Consider the following 13446-nt stretch of genomic DNA (forward strand, 5'->3'; position numbering starts at 1 on the left):
CTCCTAACTCCTTCTACAATTTAACTCATGAACAAATCTTAACATCTTTGTTTCTCTATTTATTCATTTAAGTGAGCAAAGTTATTTTCCTATTTCACCGTCATAGTGTAAGCTGTAATTTTTGGGTTGGCATAATTTCTATCTTTTGTTAGTTGTGGAATCATCCTTACTCTTATTTGTCTACTTATTAATTCAGTCATTTACCTACCCAACCCACAAGTACTTACTGAATGGCTAAAACTGCTCTCAGATTAGATATAAGGCAAAAAAGGCTAAGAAGATTTCATACTATCTTTCCAAGCTATATTCTCATTGTAATGGAAGTCTTTAGTCAAAGGAATGGTTATATAATAATGCAGTTTTAGATATCCACTGATTGCAATGTGCCTGGGTGGCTCATTCCATTAAGCGTCTGCTTTCCGCTCAGGTCCTGATCCCGGGGTCCTAGGATAGGGCCCTTGGTGGGTTCCTTGCTCAGCAGGGAGTCTGCTTCTCCCTCTCCCTCTGCCCCTTAACCCTGCTTGTGCTCTCTCTCCTTCTTTTTTCAAATAAATAAATAAAAAATCTTAAAAAAAAGATATCCACTGATTGAGTAGAGAAGTTTGGATTAATCTTTAAGAAATTTATGCAGATGAGTAATCACTAGTGAGGTTGGGAATCGAAATGATCTTGTTTGTATGTTATTATCTAGGGTCTTTCAGTTATTTGACAATTATTTATTGAGTACGTTCTGTAGAAAAGGAACTGTGTTAGTCCTGAAAGGAATACAAAATTGAATGATATTTTGTCCCTTCCCTCAAGTAGGTATGTATCTTGATAAGAAAGATGATGCATTCACATGGGGACCATCTGTAAACTAGTACATAACAACCTCTATATCAAGGAGTCTCATGGGAAGAAATTATAGTCATTAAATTATTGGGAATATTGTGGAGAAACTTGAAGACTAGACAAAGGATTTTAAATTTTATTTGATAGGTGGTGAGAATCCATCAAAGGTTTTTAAACAGGGTTAATGTAATTAATTTGTTAATTTTATCCAGCTGCTCTAATTGCTGGGCTTCAAGCCATTGACTAGAGCACAAAGGTGAAACTGATTTTCAGAGTAAGAATGCCAAAGTCAATGCACAACCTACCAATTTATCATTATAACCATTTCAGTATTATTAGATCAACATTTTGAATTTGATCCACGATAGGAATATATTACGTGTATACATATGTTCCACATAATATATTCCTACGAGAATACGTTCCATGTACTATTTTCTTATGAGAGTCTCCAAAAAAAGACCATTATTCAAATAAAGTTTGTGAAACCTGCATATTACTATACTTATCTTCAATAAAAGTGTAGTTGTAAGTCTTAATCATTGGTTTAATAACTTTCAGAGAAAAGTCAATACCTAAATTAAATATACACGTCAATTTTAAGTCCAATTCTGATTCCAAAAACATTGTAACATGGATAAAAGTGTACCACAAATTAAGAATATATTGAATATACTCTTTCTTAGAGAGTCAAAATGCAAATTAGATATTAGAAGCCTGACATTTTAGAAAACTTACTAATTTTTATTTTACTCTGAATTATCCAAAATTACTTGACCACAAATATCTTTTTTCATGTATTACCTACTTATATATTCTGACTCCAATGATCAAGAAATTTTGATTTAACATTTGACTTGTTTAGAAAGAGACCCCAAATATTTGGTCCAAAGGTGTTCAAAAGCATGCTTTTAGGAATGCCTTGAATTTTTTTTTCTCATCCGATTTCCCACTAGGTGGTAGTGTTACAACATCAAAATCCTTCACAATAATGGCCTAGCATTTCCAATTCAGTTCCACAAGCATTTGCTGAGTGCCTGCTATATGTAAGATAATAATGATATATAGGTTAGTGACTTTGCTGAAGCAAGAATCCAGCCCTCTTTATTCTCAGGCAAATGTTCTTTCCGTTATACACAGCATAGGATTAAGAAAGCAAATGCCCAGTTTTCTTAAACAAGAGTCTTTGAGAAACTATATGCTTAAAAAACTGTAGAGAGAATTTTTTAAGGAGTTCATACAAGAAGGCAATTCTCTTAAAAGAATGTAAGGGCAGCAGCATAAAAGATCCATGAAACCTTATGAAACTTTTCCATGAGTTTCTAGACCCCAGGAAGGTGAGAGACAGAGTCTGTTCTAGAAACATTTCAGCTAAGGAGCAATTTATAGAGCAGATCTAAAGTAGTTGGAGCACATACGATTCATGCATGCATATAGGTCATAGAGTGATCTGTGACCTAGGTATCTGTCTTACGATTTTGAAGCTGCTTGATAGGCTGGTGTGATACTACAAGAAGTGACCTTAACGATTAGCTGTGTTGAGACCTTTAGTTTATAAATGAGGCAGCTGAGGTTAAGGGAAAACAAGTCACTTATCAGGATCCCAGGACTATCTCTAGCACACACATGAGTGGTGGAAAATCGAAGCATATCTGTCTTTACATCATTATTCTTGCTCTTTCATTTTGAGGATCACTGATACATACCCTTTTCCCTACAATAAAACCTGGTACCTTCTGAGACTCCCTGCCTGTCTGGAACTTTTTGCTACCATGCTTGCTGTATTATGAATAGAAATCTATCTGATTCACAGTACTCTTGGCTCTTCCATCGTAGAATGGATCATCTCAAAGTCCCTAGAACGTAGCATGGTGCCTAGAACATGGCCAGTAATCTGATAAATATAGATGAATCTATCCTGACCCATCCCTTCATCACCACCTAGTCAGATGGCCATGCCAGTGTACTGGAGGCAAGGGGGATGATTCGCTAAAACTTCCAGAGCCCTTCTTTATTGCCGGTAATATTTAAACAAAATCTTTTTGGAAATAACATTGTTACTCTTCTTGCCTATTTCATATGGTTTCTATGTTATTATTTTATATTATAAACTCCTTCCCTGCCCTGATATTTATAGACATTTTCCTATCTTTTCACCTAGTACTGCTAGTTTTTCATATTGACATTTAAATCTTTAAAAAGTCTAGAATGTACTTTTGCATAAGGTTAGTTTCCTAATACTATTTATTGACTTATCTATCCTTCTCCCACTGATTTAAGGTGTCACATTTGTTATGATTTTTCTATAATTATATAATAAAACAATAATATAATTCATAATTATATACAATACAATAAAATATAGTAAAATATGTAATATACTATATATACTATGTATAATATGTAAAATATATTCATGTATATAATATATAAGGTAATATGTATATGTTTCTATAATTTTATTATACTTTACAGATTTGTCCATTTTTCTGATGTTTTATTATAGAAAGTATCAAATATATTACTTTTTTCTTTGAACAAATGGGTAGGAAATTTAATGAATACTGTGAATATTGAAAATGGAGATAGGTAAGTGAACAATATACTTAGCACCAATATTCTATGAATTGACAAACTTATGAGGAGCTAGTTTTTATTGCTGTAGAAGTTTGAAGCTTATGGGAGATGACTAGGGAATATGTGGTGATGAACTTCCTGAGCTTAGTAGGGATTTTCACATTTTCCTCATCTACTCTAACAGATATCTTGGTAGATTTTGCTTGTGTTTGAGAAACATAGTCATCAAGAATTATTCCAGAGAACACATTATTTTCTTTCCTGGAGACATACCCATAAAATATTTAAGGACAGTTGAAGGCAGAATCAGAATAATCCTGAGGAGGAAAATTACAATTTTCTCTGTCTCAAGTTAATGAAATAGAAAAAAAAAATTGAGGGATAGATAGTAGTAAATTGTGTGAAATTATGAGGATTAAATGAGATAACAGCTCAAATTAGATGACTATCTTCCTTAGAAAAGGTTCTATGAAATCCTTCTAGGCAAGAGGCTTTAGTAAGAATATAGAAAAGAAAAAAAATGTTTGAATATGGAGTTGAGCAGTTTTCTTTCCATTTGATGAAATAGCCGCTAAGTGGATAAAAATATATATATTTTAGAGTTATTTTTTTGAAAATGGAATTTTTTTCCCCTCTAACACGAATAAGGAATATGTGCTTAAAGGTTTACCGTTTGCATGAAAATTCATGTGCTTTGATCATACTAGTAGAGTAACGTTCTTTTGTTTTGTTTTTTTTGGAGGCGGGAAGGTCTCACATACCTTTGTTAATTAGTTCTATAGATTAGGCCAAATGTAAAGTTCTACAGTTCAGAAGTATATTGTAGAGCTCTAGCAGTTCTCTTGTTAATGAGAAAATTATTAATAGGTTAATTCAGGGCATATTTGATCTGTGTTTTTGAGGAGAAATTGTCAAAGCTCTTACCTTTGCAGGTTGAAGTTGGAAACCGTTTTAGTGTCAAGAGTTTTGTACTTCCCTGGTTTTGCAATTCAAAAGACACATCTTTGGCAGCTAAGAAGTCAACCTGGAAGAGCTGTTTGTCAAGGACCTCTATAGGAACTGAGGTGGAATTGCAGACCTGGGACATAAGACTGTTCCTGTGGATAGTTTTTTTGGAAACCCACGAATAGAACACATAGGTAGTAAGAAATTAAAAACCTGTGTGGTAGATTGATTGTATTAATGACTTCCTGTCTTCATGCTCTTTGCCCTGTAGGGCAACTTGGTAGGGCACCAATAGTCTGATTTGAGCTGGGCCATGTTATTTATTTTGTCAAATGGAATGTTGTAGGGTAACCAACTGCCCTCGTTTGCCTGGAGCTAAGGGGGCTTCCTGCATGTGGGACAGACAAGGCAAACCAGGACAAGTTGGTCATCCTAAGACTTGGCAAAGTGACCAAGCAGAGGCTGGAAAGGAGGCTTCACTTGCCACTCCTGCTTTATCTTGAGGGGGATGCTCAGTTAGACTGATGGACGGAGACATACCTGGAACAGAACTGTGTTCTCCCAGTCTGCCCAGCTGAAGAGTCCTACATCAGTAGATTCTTGGTGAATCATGCACCCGTGCATGAGCTCAGTCAGGTGGGCAGAAATCCACAGATGGAGAGCTAAATAAATGTTGTTGAATGCCACTATGGTTGTGGGCTAGGCGACATTCTTGTGCAATAGATAAATGATATACCTACTTACATTTATTTAATATATACATTATTTAGATTGATTGACAAATTAGGCAATAAAGAGCAGAACATCCCATATTTGTAAGATATGACCATTATACGTTTTTGTATTTAAAATTGTTTTATGGGGCACCTGGCTGGCTCAGTTGGTAAGGCATGCAACTGGGATGCCTGGGTGGCTCAGCGGTTGGGCATCTGCCTTTGGCTCAGGGCATGATCCCGGAGTCCTGGGATCCAGTCCCACATCAGGCTTCCTGCTTGGAGCCTGCTTCTCCCTCTGCCTGTCTCTGCCTCTCTCTCTCTGTCTGTCTCTCATAAATAAATAAATTAGATCTTAAAAAAAAAAGCATGCAACTCATGATCTCAAGGTTGTGAGTTCAAGCCGCTTGTTGGGGGTAGAGATTACTTAAAAATAAAATCTTTAAAAATAAATAAATAAATAAATAAATAAATCGTTTTATAATTTAGATATCATTATTGTCATATCCTCAGATGATTGCACTGATAATGATTTTTCAAGATATAGCTGGAAGGTCAGATGTGTAATTTAGCAGAACTCAGTGCACAGAGATTTGGTAATCATATCCCTGGTGTGTCTTTTTTTTTAAAATATTTTATTTATTTGTTATTTGACACAGAGAGAAAGCATAATCAGGCAGAGCAGCAGGCAGAGGGAGATGGAGAAGCAGGCTCCCCACTGAGCAGAGAGTCCAATGTCAGGCTTGATCCCAGGACCCTGGAATAATGACCTGACCCACAGGCCAGATGCCCAATCAACTGAGCCACCCAGATAAAGTTTTGTCCCTCTTGCTTTCTGGCTGTTGGTGGTTTGATGTGAATTGTTCCATGTTATTCTGGATGAGGAATCTTGGTCCTTCTACTTCTCTACCTTCTCAGTGGCTTCTCTCCATTATTTGAAGTCATGTTTCTATTTTCTGGAAATCCACCATTTCACCTTTTACTAGGACATCTGTTTGAAGAGCCCATTGCCATTTATTTCCTCTGTACATGCAGCTCATGAAAAACTGAATTTTACAGTTGGAATGAATTACATTCTCTCAGTTTTCTGATGAAGGAACTGAAATTTGTAGAAGTAAGAGCACCCGAAGCACTCAGCGAATTAGTTGCAGAAGTAGGACTGGAACTTGAGAACATTGATTGCTGGTTTAGATATGTTTTGTTCTAATTATTTATTTTTATTTTTTATTTAAAAATTTTTATTTGACACTCAGTGCTCTTTACATTAAGTGCTGTCCTTAATGCCCATCAGCCAATTATCCCAACTCCCTTCCCATGATCCAGATGTGTTTTAATAATCTGAGGAACATGTCCTCAGGGACAGTGAAGCATCTGTCAGCTCTGCCCTCTCACCAGAGAGGACTGGCCTACACTTCCCGGCTCTCAGTGGAAAAGTTTGGTGTTGCCAAGCTGAGTGAGGTCAAACTTATTTGCATATGTAAGAATAGATACAAAAGGAAAAAGAAAAAACAAATTATTTTATTTTTCCTGGTACATAAAGGAATGGAGACTACCCCCCCACCCCATTTATTTTCTTTCAGAGCATTTTTTTTTTTTAGAAAACTTGCAATTGTGCTTTTGGGATGTATATAAACATTTTTAAAACCTGAATAAGCCTCTTGCCTGCATTCCAACCCTGGAGTATGTTCCCCAAGGACCTGGGACCCATTTCTTTGAAACATAATCATTAAGGAAAATAGTGTCCCTATTCTCTCAGTTTCTGTGGGAGGGTAGAAGCCTAGCCTCCATGGGTGCCCCACTCCGGAACTATGTCCCACTATAAAGATAAGAGAAGTTTGATTCTGTCCTGGATAAAGGTAATTATCCATGGGTTAAACATGGATAGCCCCCTCAATTACTGAGTGAATCTAGGATGGACTATGTGTGACACATGGTGCTCTCAAGTTATCTTAACTGAAGGACTAGTTATCATTCCATTTTAGAATATGTATGCAATGGGCTGAATATGCCTGACTATATAAAAGGGTGAGATATTTTTCTGTCTTTGCAATTTCTTAGTGGATTGCCTGTGATGTGTGTCACTTTCTGGTTTAATATTTATTCATTAATAAAACCATTTTATTTCTCTTGTACGTTCATGGAGAGGTTATCTGAGTTGGCAGGAGATTTTTTTTCTTTAAGAGAGAGCATGGGCACATGCGTGCACAAGCACATGCGAACAGTTGGGGAGGGCCAGAGAGAGAGAGAGAGAGAGAAAACACCAAACTCTTTTTTTTTTTTTTTTGAGAAAAAACTCTTAAGAAGGCTCTATGTCCAGTGAGGAGCTCCACCCAGGATTAGACTTCGTGACCTTGAGATCATGACCTAAGCCAAGATCAAGAGTTGGATGCTTAACTGACTGAGCCACCCAGGGGCTCCAGGAAATTTTGTTTTTAATTATATTTGCATAATACATGATAAACAGTAGTAGAGAGAGAGGGAGAGGATAGGAACAGAGGTTGCTTGAATAGGAGAAGCATTTAGCTTCTAGGTGGCTTTGAAGACTGAAATAGGCTCAAAAGGCACTAAAGTGAAAGCATGGATGAGAGAGGAAAAGAGAATTTTTAACAAACATTGTTACTCATTCCATGTATGCATTTTCCTTTACAGTGTTCAAGAAATAGGAATAAAGGACTTGGGCTTAAAAATTGAAATTACTTTGGTATACGGTTCTTTTGACCACAATATCACTCTGTAGCTAAAGAAAAGAAGCTATAGTTTTATTGCAATTCAAATGAAATGAAGATTTATGATTTTGAAATCTTATCTTCTCTCAGTTACATTCAGGCAGCACACATGCTCCAATCTATTTAGTATGTTCTAACTAGGTTTATCTTTCAAAAAGACTTGGACAAACATATCAATAGAAAAGTGGGCAAAGGATATGAATGGTCAATTTAAAAATTAATTTTGTACTATATCTATAAAAAATTATTGAAATGCCTTAGTTATTAAGGAAATGTAAGTTAAGATAACCATAATACAGCAATTTTTACTTGGCAAGGATATAAAATGATAATTTTCAATTTAGATAAATTATGTGAATAGGAGAATTCTCAGAATAAATTGCTGTAACTTTTTCAGCAACATGTATATTAAAACATTAATCTTTCCTTTCATTCATAATTTTTTCTAAACTTGCACCCAATAGAAAAAATCTGACAGTATTCTGATATCATTGTTTTTAACATCAAAATTTGAAAATGCTATAATAGCCAAGGAATAGATTTGATAAATTATGATATATTCATATAAAGAAATACTATCTGATTAATATGATTTTTAATGCTCATTGATTTGGAAAAGTAGTCTTAATATAATGTAAAACCAAAAAAGCAGGTTTCATAATAGCATATACTGTATAATCAATCCCATTTTCTTTAAAAAGCATCTCAACATATATTAAAATGTTACATTAATTATTTCTACATCTATGTATTTTTTGTGTTACTTGTTTTTTTTTTTTTTTGTAAAAGCTTTATCGAAATATAATTCACATATCTGGGTGGCTACTTGGTTAAGTGTCTGCCTTCGGCTCAGGTCATGATCTTGGAGTCCTTGGGATGGAGCCCCATATCAGGCTCCCTGCTCAGCAGGGAGTCTGCTTCTTCTTCTCCCACTCCCTCTGTGCCTATCCTCTGCTCATGCTTTCTCTCTCTCTCTCTCTCTCTCTCTCTCTCTCTCTCTCTCAAATAAATAAATAAAATCTTTTAAAAAAAACAAACCCAGCTTAAAATAATCAATATGCCAAAGAAGCATATCTTGGAATGGCAAAATTTGCTCCCCTACAGCATTATATAGCTATTATTATTATTTACTATTATGAATGGGTCCTTTCTTAAAATTACATTTTCTAAATTTAATATTAAAATGCTGTTGTAGGCATTTATAACAAAAACTATTTCCATTAAAAACATTTTAGTGGTCAAATAAAGGCTTCATAGAATTTAAGAAAAGGCCTCAAGACAATTGTTTCTCAGTATTTTCACCAATTTTTAGCACTGTAGGAAATATAAAACGAAACAGGTCACTATGCAAATGTAACAAAAATAAATGAATTAAATTATATTACTGCTTTGTTCAAAAGTCTCTGGTGCCTATTCCTTTGGGGCATCGTCAGCTGTAAACCCATCCACAATCTAATAATTCTAATTCTAATTCTAATTCTAATAACACATTAATTTATTGATTAGTTATTTGGTTGATTCTTTTCACAAACACAAATTTGCCAGGTATGTTCCTATTTTCTCTAGAAGAGAAATAATCCATAATCTTTGCTGCAATTTAAACATGCCTGTACATCACTTCTTCCCTGCCTATGGAGTTTCACATAACTGGAAGTCCATTTATTCAACACCTACCATCCATTAAGGCAAACTCATGAACCTATTCTTTTTTCAAATATTCCAACTCATACTTCTTCCATTTCAAATAATTCAATTTCCTACTATTTATTCTGAATAGTCTATGTACATTGTGAGATTTCAACTCTGGGATTATGACTGACTGAGAAGGAACTCTGATAGTGACACTTGCTCCCATTTGAAGATGGAACTATTTATTGGTTTTTTTGTCTGTATAGTAACCTCTTTCTATCTGATTGGTCTAGAGGGGTTCCTTGACATGAACTTTACTGAGGAAAATTAATAATTAAATTTAAGATGTGACAAAATGGTGAATTTTAAACTTAAAGCATTAAGGTTCTGCAGGATTCAAATTTTGATCATAATATTTTCATTTAAGTTTATAGTTTTCTAAAAAAAAAAGTTTATAGTTTTCTTAAATGTGTTTTTAAATGTGTTCATCTAGAGCTGATTGGAATTTTACAGTTTACGCCTATACTTTAAAATTAGTTCCATAGGAAGAAAACCCGTAAAATACCACTCATAACCCATTTATTACTTCTTTTTCTTTAAGAATCCTCTGCTGCATTGGTCTGCTAATAGTTTCTTTTCTGTCCCTGTTTGCTTGTGCAGTGCCTTCAGCCTCTATTGCTATCCCCATTCTTTCTATTCAACAAAATTTTACTAAATCTTATAATTTTGGATCAAGACATGTCTGTATCACTATTAATAATTGAATTTGGTCTAAATCGATCTTTTTCTATTTATATTTCTGCAAATTTTTTTCACATTGTCTGTATATATACTATATGCTTGTTTTGTCTCAAAATTATTGTGTTTCATCTTTCAAAAAAAGTAGTCTGAGAATTTAGTTCTGGCAAGAACAGGCTTTATGGGTGGTAGAAAGACCATGGATTCAGAACCTGGTTTGATCTGTAGCTCTGCCATTTTCCAGCTATTTGATCGTGAGCAAGTTATTAATCCCTCTGATAAATGCTTTTCTTTTCTGTTAATGAAGGTTAAGATATTTCATCATAGGTTTGTGGTGAGGAATAAATGCAGTAATAAATAATGTGCTATGTAAATAGTAAGTGCTCTTAAAAGTGATTATCTTTTTCTTACCAGATAGAAAAGGTTGGTTTTACTGTGGTAACAATTTAAACCTCAGTCATGTAACATAGAAGTTACACACATCTCTTGGATTTCATGTCCAACATGGGACAGCAGTGGGGTTCTGCTCAATGGAGTGACTCAAGGACCTAAGATAACGGAGACTTCATTCTGATATGTGCTTCCAGGATCATGGAAATAGTAGAGACAGAGCATGACAAATGCATGGATATTAAAACTTCTTCTTGGAATTAATATGCCACTGGTCCAAACAGATTACATATTAAACATACCATTGGCCCAAACAAATTACATGTTCAAACTTAACTTCATAAAGAGGCAGAAAGTGCAATCACCATATGTTCTGAAAGGAGAGAGTCAGAAATATTTGGTGAACAGAAAGGATGACATATCCTTTATAGCACTTGTAATGCTACACATTGAACAAATTCTCAATGAATAGATGCTTACTGAATAAATATTGACATGTCTAGGAAAGAATTAGGGCTCATAGTTAGATAAAAGGTTCTTTTTTGATTAGGTTTATGAAACCATAAAGGATTTCTCTTTCATGGAAAAGTGGAAAATTATCATTACCTTTATTTAGTAACAGGTGATAATAGAAAATACATTGGTCTCTACTTCTAGTTCCTGGCATAAAGCTCCTAAAACTCTTCTAATTTTCTAAATGATAAGAGCTCTAGGAACATCTTTTGTTTAGTCTTTGACCCAGGTTCCTGACAAAGGGCTCCTGAAACCCTTAGAATTCCCTGGGTGGTTGGTGTATCTTTTTTTTTTTTTTAATGAGGCAACTCTGGGTGGGCTCCTCAATGGTACCTAGGGGTGAGGGCTGGTCACCGGAAGGTCTGTACCATGAATAGAAACTTGGAATTTTCAGCTTTCCCTCCATTCTCTTGAGAAGAGAGAAGGGCTGGAAATGGAGTTAATGATCTATCATACCTATCTATCTACCTACATATCTATCAAGTGATGAAGCCTCCATAAAAATTCCAGTAGTATGGGGTTCAAAGAGCTTTCAAGTCGGTGAACACATCCAAGTACCAGGAGGGTGATATATTCTAACTCCATGGAAACAGAAGCTCCTGTGCTCCAGATCCTTCCAGACTTCACCCTATGTATCTCTTCATCTGACTGTTCATCTGTATCCTTTATCATATCCTTTAATAAACTGTTAAACGTAAGTAACTGGCTTTCTGACTTCTGTAAGTTGCTCTAACAAATTAATTGAATCTGAGGAGGGGGTCATGGGTGCCTCTGATTTATAGCTAGGCTATGTCAGAAGCACGGGTGACAACCTGGATTTGTAATTGGCATCTGAAGTTGCTATGTCCAAGTAGACAGTGTCAGATTTGAGTTAAATTGTAGGTCACCCAGCTGATGTTGCAGAAAATTGCTTTCTGGGGAAAACTCCCACACATCTGGTGTTAGAAGTGTCAGGGGTGTGGTTACTCACGTGACAGTAAAAGAGACACAAAGGAGGAGAACTGGGTTTTTCCCTACTCAGGTGGAAAAGTTGGAGTTTTCTCAAGTCACGTAGGTTGTTCAGTTCTAATGTCGTGAGACACTGAGACTGTGTCACAAAACATTATATTTTAATGTAGTGAAAGTCCTGATAGCTCATCCAGTCCAAAGTCTTATCCAGCTCTCCTCCATTCTTCCCCAAAGTGGTCATTTAGCCTCTGCCTTAGAACCTCTTTTGATTAAATAGACTAAAAGTTTGGCAAGATTTTTTTTTATTGAAATAATTAGATTTCAGTGGGGTGTTCTCTGTAAGTCTGTGATTTACACATTTATAGTTCTCTGTTTTATTTTTACTTTGAATTTTGGCTTTGCTCACAAATCTTGCTTTGGAGCTAACACCTGGTAGCACAAAGGACATTATTAGAAATATAAAAAAGATTGATGCATCCTACTCCAACCTGTAGGTGAATTGTTGCTTTAATGTGATTGTTCTGTTTTATGCCTGGGCTTTTTCCCACCTTGGTGAGTACTGAGACATAATATTGCAATTTAGTCAGGAGAGCACCAGGTGGTACATAATGTCATCACTGAAGATGCCGTTACTATGGCATCCAGAACCCTATTCCAGCTCTATGCTTTCACCATCTTTCTCTGTTTTCATAGAGAGACAGAAGCTGCTGCAAACCAGATTTTAATATTTTCAGCATAGCTAGAAGGTTTTGTTCTCTATCAGGATAGATGTTCTTTTTCATTGTTCTTTTTTGTCAAGCAGTCTCACTAAAGAGACTAGAGATTAGTCTCACTAATCTAAAGCTTCCTTTGGTGTTAATAGATTCATTCCCAGATAGAATATTTTAAAGTATTACCATTGTGATCTAACAGTTGAACCGAAGAAAAAGAATGGACCTCTGGAAAAACATATTAGTGAATGGAAAGTTAACAGCCTTCCTGTGCACTGGGGAGACTAACTGGTAAATGAAATGATTGTCCTTGTTTCTAAGAACCTTAAAATATATGGACTGTTTATTTGGTTCTCCAGGCACTGAAAGAGTCTTCTGCATGACAAATCTTTAAGGAGAAGTTTGGATACAACAAAGGATTATGATGTTAAGATCTTTCTTAATTAACTGTAATAAACTTTAATGTTGATAACTCAATGAAAAAAGTGTGCTATTTGGGTATCACCTTTAAGAAAGAGGAAATGAAATTCTGAATCTTAGAATCAATGGTTCCTAAGGTATGCTCTGCAACATATTATTGAGTCTTATGCAACACATGATTTCACTGGGAAAGGCTGGGTTAAACTAGATTTAAAAAGTTAACTCACTTCGAGAATTAACAGGAGCTTTAGTATATTAATGTACAGTGTGAATATCTAAAAGTTGGATAAAGTATGCAGCATTTAT

The sequence above is a fragment of the Nyctereutes procyonoides genome, unplaced genomic scaffold (genome assembly GCF_905146905.1).
Source record: "Nyctereutes procyonoides isolate TBG_1078 unplaced genomic scaffold, NYPRO_anot_genome, whole genome shotgun sequence".
NCBI classification, from domain to species: domain Eukaryota; kingdom Metazoa; phylum Chordata; class Mammalia; order Carnivora; family Canidae; genus Nyctereutes; species Nyctereutes procyonoides.